Raw genomic sequence first — 15,434 nt, 5'->3', positions numbered from 1 at the left:
CAGTTGGTTCTTTTGCAATAGGTGAGGTCTATGGTGAACCCTCGGCGTCTTATAAAAGCACCATTTGTTCATGAGCGGTTCCTGAGAAAACGCTGAAACACCATGCTTTCTGGATACTAAATGTACTAGGCACTTCTATAATTTCTATTCATCGCAGATGGACGAAATTTTTGCCATACGTTATTAAGATGATATTTTCGCGGAACTTCGAAACTCTTTTCGATATCATGATCCGTTACCGAGACCATGGGTTCAAAGTTGCCGTAGTTATCCACGTAATATCCGGTCCTAGGCGTTAATGTTTTAACTGACGTAGTGAAAACATGGCAAGCGTCCTAGGGTTTTCGCAAGGATTTTGAGGTTAACCAAACTACGTTTATAGTCAGCATTTTTTCGCCAATATAATTTTATGATATGCTGTGTTTGTATATTTGGCACTTCAGGCCTACACAAATATGCCCAAAATGGCACTGCAGTGAGAAAAAATGGGATAAAAAGGGGGTTAACATCTCATTCCTAGAAAGAACTTAAAAGAGTGTCAATAACTGCGTAAAACTGGAAAGATGCAAATCCAGTAAAATATTTGTAATAACAATTTTACTCTTTTAAGATAAAAATCATAAGCCAGGGCGTTTTCATTAAATTGCAACCGATGAGCAAAATATCCGGAAAAAAATGAAGCTAACGATTTTGAGTTAATATTACATAAGCGAACTTATTCGTTGGTTATTATGCGTCGAAATATATACAGGATGCCCCAAAATAATGTATACACGCTTTGAAACAGAATACCTCTTTAATTAAAAAAGACAGAAATACAATTTTTATAGGTAATAATTTACAAGGCGGTGAAAAACAGAACAATGCTTTCTTTTGTTTCAGGATTGACAGTAAACATGGCGTTATCGTTTAAACAACGGAAATGGGTGATGAAGTGTTACTGGAAAACGGAAACTTGTGACTGCGGTACGCCGACGTCGGAGAGTTGAATTTGGAACACCACCACCGACAAGAGTAACAATTACAAGAATCAGAGATAAGTTTGAAGTCGAAGGTGCGGTGCACGATATGAAGAAGAAACTTAGCGAACGAAGGAGAAGTTCAAAAGACAATGAGAATGTTGATGCAGTAGTCCAGGCACACACACGATCCGCGAAGAAATCTGAAAGGCAATGCTCTCTTGAGACGGGGATCTGCGGAAGCAGTGTTCATAGAATTTTGCGGTCTCAGACCTTTAAGCCTTACATTCCAAGACTTCTCCATACTCTTGAAGAGGATGATTCTGATAGGCGAAGCGAATTTTGTGATTACTTCATTAACAGATGTGAAGAAAAGCAGCGTTTCCAAGATCGAATTCTTTGGTCGGACGAAGCGACGTTTAAACTTGATGGAACAATCAACCGCCATAACTGCGTGTACTGGGCCGGGGAGAATCCACACGTAACCGAGCAAAGGCATATTAATCAACCACGAATAACAGTCTGGTGTGGTCTGCCTTCTAGAGGGTTAATCTGGCCGTACTTCTTTGACAACACTGTCAGGGCGACCCGTACTTGGATATGATAACTCCTGGTCTTAGTTAGCTTTGTGTTTGGAAATGAAGATTGTTACTTTCAATAGGATGGGGCGCCACTTCACTTTCACCTAGATGTGAGGGCATTTCTCAATCGTACATTCCCTACCAGATGGATAGGACGAAGAGGGAGTGTGGAATATCCCGCTAGATCTCCAGATTTAACTCCTGTAGACTTCTTTCTGTGGGGTACTCTCAAGAACACAGTTTACGCTGTGAGACCACACATACTGGATGATTTTAGAGAGCAAATTGAGCAACCCTGTGGTGCTATTCCGTTGGAAACAGTAAAGTTGGCATGTCACTCAGTCGTAAGTCGTTGTCGTGGTTCATTGCGATAGACGGACACTAGTCTGAGAATTTACCACTTTAAGCCGGGCCATGAGGCACCTAACACCACTAAAATTGTATTTCTAACCCCTTTCATTTAAGAGATGTTCAGTTTCAAGGAGTGTATATATTATTTTGGGAAACCCTGTAAATAAACGGTCAAAATTATACTACCTATATAATCCATTTTATATGATTATGACGCTGACGGGTGTGAAACTTAGCGAGTTTCACCGAACTATCAGTTTAATAAGTCATGGTTGTAAAAGAGTAACACGAAGTCTTTACAGACGAATGGACAAACTGGTAGAAGACGAACTTGGGGGAGATCAGTTTGGATTCCATAAAAGTGTTGGAACACGTGAGGCAATACTGACAGCTGAGGCAGCTGTCCCCCACTTTTCTGTCAGTCTTTTAAAGAGGAACGTGTTTTTAAAAGAAATATCCGCCATTTGACTGTTAATTGTCCCTTTATTGTACACAGTCATGCTTTCGGCTTTATAGCAATTCTCAAATGCACGTTGAAACGTTAAAATATGTCTGTCGTGCCTGTGACATATCACTGTCGAAAAACATGTTTCTGGTCCTACATTTCTTTCTAAAAATTATGCATGACTGTGGTCCCTCACAAACTAAGGGAACATATTCGCCTTTATCGTCCTCCGACAGGATCATCTTTCCTCTGGTTCCCTTCTTTTCCCTGCTATTGTTCCTTTAGTTTGTGGGGGATCACAGTCATGCAGAATTTTTAGAAAGAAATGTAGGACCATAAATATGTTTTTTCGACAATGACATGTCACAGGCACGTCAGACATATTTTAACGTTTCAGCGTGCACTTGAGAACTGCTATAAAGCCGAAAGCATGACTGTGTAAAATAAATGAACAATTAACAGTCAAATGGCAGAAATTTCTTTAAAAAACACGTTTATCTTTAAAAGTCTGACGAAAAGTGGGGGACCAGCTGCCTCAGTCCTGTCATGTTTTTCTTGTGCTGAAAGACAGTAGCAGAGAAACAGTGATGGTGGAAAGAGAGGATACAGAGACAGTAGGAAAGAAAGACAGGTGAGCCAGTGATAGTGGAGATAAACAAGCAGTGAAAGTGAGATGGATGACGATAGAAGCGGTGGGTTCAAATGAGAGAGGGGAAAGACGAGTCAGATGAGTGGACACCATATCCGAGATCGGCGAACTTTCAACACGTGGGTATACGATAGAGCGCATTTTGGACCGAAATTTTATACACGGGGGTATAAAAGAAAAAGAATATAATAATTCCAATCCCAAAGAAAGCAGGTGTTGACAGGTGTGAAACTTATCGAACTATCAGCTTAATAAATCACTGCTATAAAATACTAACACGAATTCTTAACAGACGAATGGAGAAACTGGTAGAAGTCGAACTCGGGCAACATCAGTTTAGATTCCATAGAGTGCTGGAAAACGTGAGGCAGTACTGACCCTACGACTTGTCTTAGAAGATAGGTTAAGGAAAGGCAAACCTACACTTCTAGTATTTGTAGACTTAGAGAAAGCTTTTGACAATGTTGACTGGAATACTCTCTTACAAATTCTGAAGGTGACAGAGGTAAAATACAGGGAGCGAAAGGCTATTTACAATTTGCACAGAAACCAGATGGCAGTTATAAGAGTCGAGGGGCATGAAAGGGAAGCAGTAGTTGGGAAGGGAGTGAGACACGTTTGTAGCATGTCCCCGATGTTATTCAATCTGTATTGTGAGCAAGCAGTGAAGGAAACAAAAGAAAAATTCGGAGTGGGAATTAAAATCCATGACGAAAAAATAAAAACTTTGAGGTTTGGCGTGGCATTTTAATTGTGTCAGAGACAGCAAACGCCTTGGAAGAGTAATTGAATGGAATGGACAGTGTCTTGAAAGCAGGATACAAGATGAACACCAACAAAAGAAAAACGAGGATAACGGAATGTAGTGGAATTACATTAGGTGATAATGAGGGAATTAGATTAGGAAATGAGACACTTAAAGTAGCAGATGAGTTTTGTTATTTGGGGAGAAAAATAACTGATGATTATCAAAGTACAGAGGATGTAAACTGGCAATGGCACGGAAAGCGTTTCTGAAGAAAAGAAGTTTTTTAACATTGTTGTCAGGAAGTCTTTTCTGAAAGTATTTGTATGGAGTGTAGCCATGTATGGAAGTAAAACATGGACGATAAATAGTTTAGACAAGAAGAGAATAGAAGCTTTCGAAATGTGGTGCTATAGAAGAATGCTCCAGATTAAATGGGTAGATCGCGTAACTAATGAGCTGGTACTGAGCAGAATTGGGGAGAAGAGGAATTTGTGGCACAACATGACTAGAAGAAGGGATCGGTTGGTAGGACACGTTCTGACGCATCAAGGGATCACCAATTTAGTATTGGAGGGAAGCGTGGAGGGTAAAAACCGTAGAGGGAGACCAAGAAATGAATACACTAAGCGGATTCAGAAGGATGTAGGTTGCAGTAGGTACTTGGCGGATGAAGAAGCTTGCACAGGATAGAGTAGCATGGAGAGCTGCATCTAGACTGAAGACAACAACAACAACAACAACAGGAGAAAAAAATATGTCGGATCCACAGAATTTTTGAGCTGTTGAGGCATGATGGAGACAGTGGCAAGGAGAAAGACAGTCATAAGAGACAGTGTACGGGACAGAGGAGACAGTGGCAGTGGGATATACATGATTGAGAGAAAAACGAGACAATGGGATACATATGGAGATGCAGAGTATGGGCGCTTAATTACAAAGAGAGACTCGGTAGAAGAATGTTGAATGTTCTGTGTTTAAAGAGAGCAAATATGTTTGCATGCCAAAATTTTAGGTGAGGAAGGCAGAACGAGGTTTGAGGCAGCTGTTTCCCCACTTTCCCGTCAAAGAGGGACGTATTCGCCTTTTGGTACTCCGGCGGGAGAATTTTTCCGCTGGTAGGGTTAATGATGCAACAAGGAAAAAGATACTATAACGCGTGAAACATTGTCACCAGAACTGAAAGTACCAATCAATTTTTTGGGAAGTGGGGATTTATTTTCGCCTCTGCGGTAGATTTCTGTTCCACAGCCACATGTTTTACTTTCTTATATTTTTCGAAATTCATTTATATATGTATTCATAATGGATTGAATTTTATTCTTCACCTAAAATATCTTCAATTCATCCATGTTCAGTTCGCGTACGGCTGCCTCTACGTCGCTGCTTATTTTTGTAGTTAACAGTTTGAGATGGGAAAAGCCGACCGGTTGAAACCTGTACCAGTATTTTAGTTCTTAATAATCGGTATTTTTCGGAATTTGTCTGGTCTTGATTACAAGTTCTTTTTTTTTCTTTTTTTATTGATAACCGGGTATAAAACGCTTGTATTGATTTGTCATAGCTGTGATGATAAAATTTTTGGTTTATAAATAGAACTTTTCCAAAAATGAATGATGTTTAGCGATCAGTTTTATTTTAACAAGAAGACCGACAATTGCAAACGAACAAAAAACACAGAACATAAGAAATGGGTCATCACTGATGAGCGAATAACGTATCTGTTACCCTTTACTATTCAGATGCAGTGGCCTTTTCGTTTCTGGGAGCGTAGTAAAAGGTGTATGCCAGGTTTGTTACAATTCGTAGACCAAAAATATTGATCGTTGATCGGAAGTTCTGTGGCTTCTGAAAGATTGGTATCGTCTTTGAATGATATTGTTTTGCTTAAAAGAGTCGACTTACTGATCAACACTCTGTAGAACGCGTGTGTGGCCAGTGTGGTCAATAAATACCGGCCAATAGATTAATTCATTAATAATTTTAACTGCTATGTGCCAACTGTCACTGGTAAATGATCTATCTTGCCTGTTATCTACATTGTTGGTTGGTTGAGTCAGGCGGGAGGGGACCAAACAGCGAGTTCATCGGTCCCATCGGATTAGAAAAGTATGGGGAAGAAAGTCGGCCGTGCCCTTTCAAAGTAACCATCCCAGTATTTGCCCGACGCGATTTAGGGAAATCACGGAAAAGCTAAATCGGATGGCCGGACGCGGGTTTGTACCGTCGTCTACCCGGATGCGAATGCGGTGTGCTAACCACTACACCATCTCACTCGGTCTCTAAATTGTTCATTCACATTTTTTGAAAGGGAATTTTTAAGTTTTTTATCAAAAAAACAGTTCCATTCAAATTCCTGTTAAAAAGCAAATAATCTATTTTCATTCGAAATGATTAAATAAAAAAATGCCACAAATTTAGAGAAAAGCTTATTATTTGTCTTTCATTTATGTGAAATAATAAAAGAGAAAGAAAAATTAAGACAATAGTAATAACTTGAAAACGTAACAATTCGTTCGTTGTTCATTATACCAACAGATCAACGATTTATGCGTTCCTAGCTCTTGGAAACGGACAACGTAACGAGAAAGACGGACATCCCTAACCTCAGTTTTCAATCTTACCACTGTCAATTCGTAATGCCAAAATAGTTGTTTGAAATTCTATTACAACATAACTTCTGAGGAGAGTTCCAAAAATTTAGAATCAATAGGAAAACTGGTGATCTTTATGTAGTATTCTGCCCCTGATTACTTTTAGAGAAAAGCAGCGAACAAACAATATAAGCACAAATTTTCTTTTATTTAGTTATTTAATTTGATTTCTGATTCTAGGTATCTGGAAACGTATAACGCAAGAGGTGAGGGAGTCTTAGAAGTTTTTTATTACTGGAAATAAGAACCGAAAATCGGTCGTTTAAGAAATCGGTTATTTTGAGCGGTTTTAGCAGTCTGGTTGAACTGGAGATGAAAAAAACTGTAAGACCGAAAACCGGTTGCTTCATGGATAACCACCATTCCTTGTCATTATCATAGAATTCGCACAAACACCTATGCATAGCAAAGATGTCCCGTAAGCGATCCCCGGTTCATTTTTAGCTTTGTTGACACACTACCGACACGATACTTAACCACGAACCACGCGCGGCTACTGGTTTCGTGTACACAAAATTGGAACAATCCCGAACAGTTTAGTTTCGCCAGCACATGGCGCAGTCGGAAGCGACACGTGCACAATGGCAGATAGCACAGTTTCGATATTTGGTTTCGGAACTTACAATTAGCGTCATCGCGTAACACCGGCCTTCACGTTTCGTCAGGAACTGGCAATATCGCGACCAAAAAGATTCCTACTTCGGCAATGGCAAGCACAACAATGCCTTATGCAGAGAGAGGCAGCAAAAGCCGACAATGCCACGTCTCCATTTGTGCATTGCTGGTGTGAGCAGTGTGGCTTGCTGGCTGTCAGATGCCAGCCTGGTCTGCAGATACTATATAGTTTTGCTAGTGATACGGTGTCTTCATTTCCAATAATTTATTCTACTGTTTCAATCTAACGCTTTTCGACGCTACAATTCCATATTCAAGGAAAATTTTGACGTCTTTTGCTGATGTTTATGGCCAAACCAGATTATTCTAATAAAACACTTGAATTTGTGATTTTAGGATGTATTACAGAAGCACAGGTCCTGTTAGTATCGTTTACATAACAAACCACACACAATAAAATATTTTAAAGCAGTGACTGTTAAAAACTGTTTTTACACTCTCATTTATTGCACACGATTTTTTTCCTTTAACCGATGCAGAAGATGGACATTTCGTGGCCAAATGAAGGCAATCATTAACAATATTTTATTTCGTTTGAGATTTTTTCGCGTAAATCTAAAACTAGGCAATTCATTTATGGTTTAAATCAGATGCAACGCTCAAGAATCTATTCCTCGAAAATGGAGTTGTACCTCCGAAACGCTTTCGACTAAAGCAGAAAAATAAAATATTATGATAAAATGTTCCCAACCTGTAACTTAGTCAAGGAAAGTTTGTTAATATATTAAGAGTGTAGCTACCACATAAAAAGAACCTTAATTTCGTAGGAAGCGTGTCTTCATAAAGAAAATGCCTTTCCCCAAATACATTTGTGCCTGACACCAAAGTAGTGAAAAGCCAACTGACTAAAGAATGCAAATGTATCCCCTCCCCTGTTGCCTTTGATGAATTATGTACGCTATGCATATAATATGTGGCAAATTACCTGTCGAAGACTTGTGTATTATCTAATATTGGTTTTTCTGAAACGGCTTTGCACTTCTAAATTTTATTCACGAGAAAAGTGCGCAAAACATAGCAAAGTATGTTAAACGAGCACCAATGTAGACATGCTACAGGCTATGCTACAGATCAATCTTCGTCGAAATCTGCACTTCACATTCATGTTCGTTGACTTCTCAAACTCGCAGCCAAATTGCAACCTTCCAGCTTTTTTTAAAGGGGCACCTCACACTGTAAATAGTCTCTTGAATCATTATAATACTGACCATCTGAGGGCTCATACTGAAGTATGGTAAATAACTTAAGTATGGAGAAGCAGTATTGATGACCTCAAAATGAATGTCAGTATTTTGAAGTCAATAACTGTAATATGGACGAGCAGTACTGATGGCCTCAAAATTATTGTCAGTATTCTCAATACGCACTGAGCGCCTGAGGTCGACTGTTGACAAAATTCGCCAGTGAGATGTTGACACAGTTTTACGAACCAGCCACATTGCTTAAGTACGTACTGTTTATGTTTTCAGTTCGTAATTTAATACAAAACAGATTTAGTAGACCTATGCATGGGTGTCAAGGTATTTCTTCTTTAGGATGGTCAGTGGACGAATCACTATAGCGTGGTTTGCGTTATCAATCTGAAAACTTAACGCAAAAACGTTTCTGCTTAGAAAAGTGGGTCACATACTATACAGTGACTATTGAGAGTGAATAAAGTAACATGCGAAAAGTCGCTCCTATTTTTTGGTAATTTTTTTTAGTTATTTTTGCCACCTATAGCAAAAATAGTGACACACGCCACCTTTCGAATCTTCCCCATCATAAATTTCTAATAGTGCTTTGCCTATTATTATTGATGGTGTAAGGGTAGCTCCAAAAGATTGAAAGTTTGTCAAACTAGTATTGTCAATAAATGTTCAACGTGTGCAATCTCCTTAACCTAGACTTCCGGCTACGCCACAAATCAGTCTGTCACAATAGCAAGAATTTCTGGGGGGCGTAGCAGGGAGACTATTACACTCTGGCTTAAACATGTATTGTACCTTCTCACAAATACTTTTATTAGGTGTTATGAGGTAGCGCAAAATTCTATACCTTCTTGGAATAATTGTGACATAAAACTTATTGCTCACTTTAAAATGTATCCTACAATACGAAATACAATTAATTACGCACAAATCAACTGTCATACCTAGCCATAGGAACTGTAAATCCGAGTTGCAAGAACTGAGTACTTCCTTCTGCGCCACTAATCGCGAATATTCGGTCATCAATAGCTCAAGCATAGTCATCAAACACACACAGTCGCAAAGCGCTAGCACGTGGAGACTTACTTGAGACATGTGGCAGCTTGCTGTACCGCGTAGCCATCCTTGACACCAACGAACGATGGTACATCTGCTGCTGGATTGTCACGAAAAAGGCAACTGCTCGTGCACCTTCATGTCAAATAATCATGCTAATAATAAACTTCCTCTGAAGCGATTGGTGGCATAAAAACCCACAAAATCAGTCTACCCAGCACTCCACGACAAAGCCTTTCGTCACAACGCAACTGCACAGTCACGCAGATGTCTCTCTTAACCACTTGCGATATCTTGTCATCAGGTACGATTGTTGTCTTTCTCAAAATGTTTGTTTTGAACTAAAAGAAATTTACTGGGAACACATTACCATTCCTCGCGTTTCCTTTCTGTTAAGAGGATGCTCAAAAAGAGTAAATTGAATGCGCACTATTTTGCGTTTTTCACTTGCTTGGCCAAATGGACGATCCCATTCTTGTGCCCAAGGGGTGTCATCACAGATGTACTAGACGCCGTAACAAAACAGTTCACTGGAAGTATCAATGCGCCAATGTTGCAGAAGCAGACAAAGAAGTCGCGCAGCGTCTAGGGCCACGTCCAACTTGCCCTTCACGAAAAGCAGCACGCACAGGTGCTGCCCCCACCTTGCGTCAGCCAGGGACAACACCCTAGAATGCCTCTCTAGCGAAAAACGTCGTAATGTCGGCCATGTTACCTTCCAGTTCCTTCTGCCCCTAGTGAACACCTTCAGAACAGAAGTTGGGCTCATTGTAACGTAACCAGTGAAAACGCGTAGATATAAATACTTTAACCAGTAGAAGTTCTTATTGTATCACACCGCATTTTCATAATTTTGTTTAGAAATTAAATCTTTATCCGAGAGGTTGCATAAAGATGGACGCAAACGTCAACTCCAACCCAGTGTCTAGCTACACTACAGTTGATGATTCAATATAATTACGTCAGATAACTGTCTTGTCACGACTTCTCGATATATTTCAGAAGTATGTTGTGGAATCAAAATTGCTTAAAAATTTCTGTAGTTAAACAAATATAGCCATTTTTACAGTTTCTGTCGTTCCTTCGTCGCTTCTTTTTTTTTCTTGGATATGTGGTCCGTCTATGCGACTTAGCAAAAGGCTGTGTTTATGCCATAAGCATTTCGCTTCTTTTTAGCTGTGAAGCATCCTCCGCGCCGTGTAATACGTGTCTGTTGTGCGTATATAAAAAATGTGGTCTCCATTAGTTTGTGAAATATTGGGAGTCTCCATATCACGTGGAAAATCTAGTAATATTCCAAACAATGTCAAGTGGACATTATCGCACAAGGTGTCTTTTTCGACATACAGTACGTGAGTGCTACGAACTAATACGCTTGTACAGTAATCCACTGCAAAGGGAGTACCTGAACTACGCGACGAAAATAGTTTTGTTTATAGATGAATTTCTGTATTGCTCTTATAAGACCGGTAATAGAATGTGGAAGGAAAACTAATTGCGTTACCTATGAACTATTATCTTTTATTATAAGTTTAAAATTAGTAAAGTAAAGATGTATCCGGAGACCGCTGTCTGCACAATCCGCTGTGGCCTTGTATCGATAGTAATACTGTAATTTGCGACTCTGTTAATGAAGGCCAAAGTTACTAACCATGGATCGTCAACGAAATATAAATATCTGTAATATTTTCCTTGTGAAGCGCATTAAAAGGAACTACATGGTACTTCGTAAAATTATCAGCGGCTTCCATCATTTCATAAATATGGCTGATGACGATCCTAACAGGTAAAACTCTTCATATGAAATAAAGAAAAGAAATAAAGAAAAAGGGTACTAATACTGGGCCAACACCTAAATTTAGTAGAATATCCCTTCTAGTAACACACAGGTAGCACAAGACGATATAAACATATGGAAGTAAACACCAGTGGCACTAGCATGTGCAAGGTCTCGCAAATCTTTGGGATCAAAAGTGTAGTGACGGTAGGGGATCATAAACTAAGTAGCGCACTCTGATATACAGAATTAATCGTCGAAATGACTGTTTAGCTTTATACTGGCATAAAGAACTAAACCATCTACTAACAACTGTTCCCACTGGCGAGCGTCAGTCTCAGTGCATTAGGGCGGCTCTTATTTTTCAAGTTTGATCTTTTATTTGTGCTACCACCCAGCCTGGTTCCATTCTACAAAAAAATGAGCTGTGTGTTATTTAGGCTCGATAAGGAGAGGAGTTGGCTGCTCCCTCGGCCCTTACGTTATGCAAAAACTGAAAAATCGCATTGAATATTTCTTACTTTTCATTTAGAAATATTGTTTAGAGAGAGATGGTTAACAAATAACTTTCAAAAAAGTATTAAAATATCTGTATTAACTGTAAACACACTTTATGAAACTACTTTATATCATATTTGCGAGGAAAATATGATGAGAAATTCATATTTGCTTCTAAACTTTAATTTTTTGATAACGCTCTTTTTCTTATTCATTGGAACCTTACGTCGATACTCACAACGCTGCATCTGTTTCTTGTTTTACGTAATTTTTAGTGCAGTCCTCCCAGCTGGGCCATTTACGATTTCCATCTAATTAATTAACTAGGTGCAGAGAGCTGATAAAATTTCACTTTGATTCCCCTGCGAAGGATCAGTCTCAAGTAACTCGAGAAACAAATCGACTGAGAAAACAAATTACTATTATTTTATTAGCAAAAAACCGTTCAATCAAAATGGTGATAATTTCCTACTTGAATGTATTTTCTTGAATTGGGATTGATGTGGTTCACGATCTACGACGATTTAAAATCGGAAATTTTGCGGGCTTTATTGCGCAGTTCTGTGAGAAAGGTCGTGTCAGTGGGTGAAGGGAATCCAGGCAAGCAGTGCAGACAGCTACCTGGCTGACGTAGAAGGCAACAGTGGTTGTCACGAAGCGGGCGGGGTGGGGTGGCTGTAACACCCCGAGCCGGAGGCCATAAAAGTAAAACTCCACACCGCAATCCGACAGCGGGACCTCGGTCCACCGTGACTAGGGCGGAAACAACATACAAAGGTCGCTCAGTGGACACAAGTGCCCCTAACATTTTCTCTCTTCCTATCGCTTCACGCCATTGTTCTGTCAATCAGGACTCGTTCCTCGTGTCCGATATGTTTTAATCCCTCTGCCAGTTATCAATGAAATTATCATTTGTAATTTAATCTACAAGTTTAGTGTTATTTTGTTGTATTGTTGAAATACGGCTTTGTGTAAGAAAATCATCACACGATAGGTATTTAATTGCACTGTATAAGGTACACTAGGGATTTTTCGACAAACGAGTTTTCTACAGGTGAGACGTGATTCGGTCATGTTCACAGGAGAGAAATTGTCGCGTGAAGTTAGTAGAAATTAGTCTAATAAGAGCGTCAGTTTTCCAAAAGTTGCAAGCGCAGTAGCTTACATAATTAAAGATTTGTTTCAGAAAGCATCCGTCCCTAACGTTGCAGAGACGGGAATCGCACAATTTATAAATGCACTGCGTAGTAGGTATTACAGCGAGCGAAAATCATAGCAACAATGTAAAAAAAGATTCTTTTGGACGGAAAATACGATTTACAACAATGGGACATTTGTAAGCTATTACCTGAAAAACTTCGAACAGTGTTGCTTGAAATCATTTTAACTGCATTCTCATCTGCCAGTCAGAGTAGGCTGTCCATTCATCCCGTTTTTTCTGGGACAGTCCCGTTCCTCTTTTGAAAAATGTCCTGCTGCCTCCGTGTTTTTTTGTTTCTTTTTTTGGGGGAATGCTCACATGTGTAAAGTATTATACGCTCCCGGACGTTAGATTTGCAGTTTACTGCAGAAGTATATACGCCAGAAAGTGCCACTTTAACAACTTGCTCTAGAGTCTTTATTTACTGTTATGTTTTGCACCAGTCTTAGTGTTGATTCATTTTAAGCTGTGTTGTACAAGCAATGTCAAAACGAAAGTGCAATTTTAACAGCAACATAAAAAGTGAGTTTCCTTTTATCACTGGAATGGAGAACTGTAGAATGTTTGCAGCGTAAATCAAACTTTGATGTGGGACATGGTGAAAGGGCTGACACTGTGAATCACTTTTACACGAGAAACTCGTTCAAACGAAAAGTACAAATAAAAGTATTAGTGACTATTAGGTAGTAAACTTCAAAACAATGACTGAAATGGATAAGGCGATAAGCAGTTAGCAGCACAAGAAGCTGCATTCGCACGCCAGAGTGCAATTTTTAACCATAGATGTAAGTCAATGGCTTGTAATGCAGCAGTTGCTAAAAAAAGTTTTCATTCCCAAATTCACCTGAAACACTCGACATCCAATGCAATCATTTCAAATGTTATTGCACTGCATGCAGCTCGGTAGGTTTTGAATGAACTGAAAACTATTCAATTCATTTCTGTAATGATGGATTTGGTTAACTTATCTGGAGCAACTTCAGATTTACTTCAGAATTGTGTGTTGGAGATTTTAAAGAAATATGAATTGTTGGAGGCCTCTGCAGTTTGTGCAGACAACAGTTATACCAATTTTGGTGATTAGCATAGGAAAGGAATAAACAATTTATTCTATAAATTACAATAATGGCAGTGAGTATTCTCACTTTCCAGGTGACTTGCAGCAGCAAATACTTGAGTCAAGAAAGGCCCACATCCCGACTTCAAGAAATAGTTGTATTTTTTTAAAAATCATACATGTGACTATGGTTCAGTATTAAAACAAAACTTGTGTATCTGCGTGGTATTGTTTTTTTTTTTTTTTTTTTTTGCTCATACAGAACATTTGATGGAACATAGCCACAATACAACATCAAATAAATCACATTAGAACGTTCCGATGCACTGTGACTTATCTCCTTTCCCTCTTCCCCCCCTCCCCCCCCCCCCCCCAACTTTTGAGAGGAATCAGTTACGATGAGATAAAATCACATATTCAGTGTGGGTCGGTTCCTAGTCGGGATAGGATGATCTAGAAATTCCCACTTCACACACAGGCAACCAAACGACGTGTGAACTAGTTACGGAAGCATCGGCAAAAGTTTGCAGAATTGAGTCTACTGACGGCTTCATTTAGAATTTAGAACGACGCTGCTGCCTAAATCGGCCATGCTTAACTTCAAGGAGAAATCGGTTGCCCAAGTACCTTCATCTGGGAATACATATATATCATAAAAATGAGTGTAAGTATGTATGTATGTGTGTACGTATGTTCCACATCTCCACCTAAACCGCTTGCCCGATTTCAGTCAAAGTTAGTACACATATCCTTTAATGTCAGGCAAGAATCGCTTTGGGGTTAAGAACAACCTACCTGTCATAGTTAAGGAGATATGACGTCATAAACAATTAGATGCGTGGAAAACTGACACATCATGCATGAAGTTTAAATGTATTAGTTCTGTGTTACTACCTCTATTCGAAATAAACTTCGCAGACAGTATCGAAATACGCCACTAAATCGATCTACCAAAGTATATCATAGTATCACGCATACTTCAAGAGATAGACGTCATAAACACTGAGACACGTGAAAAACTCTCGCACAGTGCACGATGTTAAAACTTATTACTTCTTTCCTACTAACTCTATCCGCAACGTACTTTGCTGACGGTATTCTCACATGCCACTGAATGTATCTACAAAATTACATCATTGTAGGACACATAGATCAAGAAATATGACGTCATAAACAACGAGACGGGAGAAAACGCGCATCCTGGATGAAGTTTTAATACATTTATTTATTTTTTGCCGATAAGACATTCCTACAGTCGAGTCAACTTAAGGAAATCCCTGACACCTGGCAGCCCTTTTGACAGCTTTCATCGCAAACGTATTTAGGCGAAAACCATAGCCACCGATAGAGCAATAAAAATTGGCAAAATGAATACCCGGGCAATGCCGGGTTTGTAAGCTAGTAGGTAATAAAGCGGAGAAATTATACGTTATATGACTGTACTTTTCTCCGCAAAAAAATTATAGTTTTCTCAATATTTAAAGTAACAGCTGTTTTTGCTTATCAATAGGTCTATTACTGTGTTACTAAAATAATTTGTTTTGAAATATTTTAACTTACGGAAGTGAAATAAACGTAAAAAGCTGTAAGTTGTTA

Source organism: Schistocerca americana, chromosome 3 (assembly GCF_021461395.2).
Source record: "Schistocerca americana isolate TAMUIC-IGC-003095 chromosome 3, iqSchAmer2.1, whole genome shotgun sequence".
NCBI lineage: Eukaryota > Metazoa > Arthropoda > Insecta > Orthoptera > Acrididae > Schistocerca > Schistocerca americana.
This window is presented reverse-complemented; position numbering follows the sequence as displayed.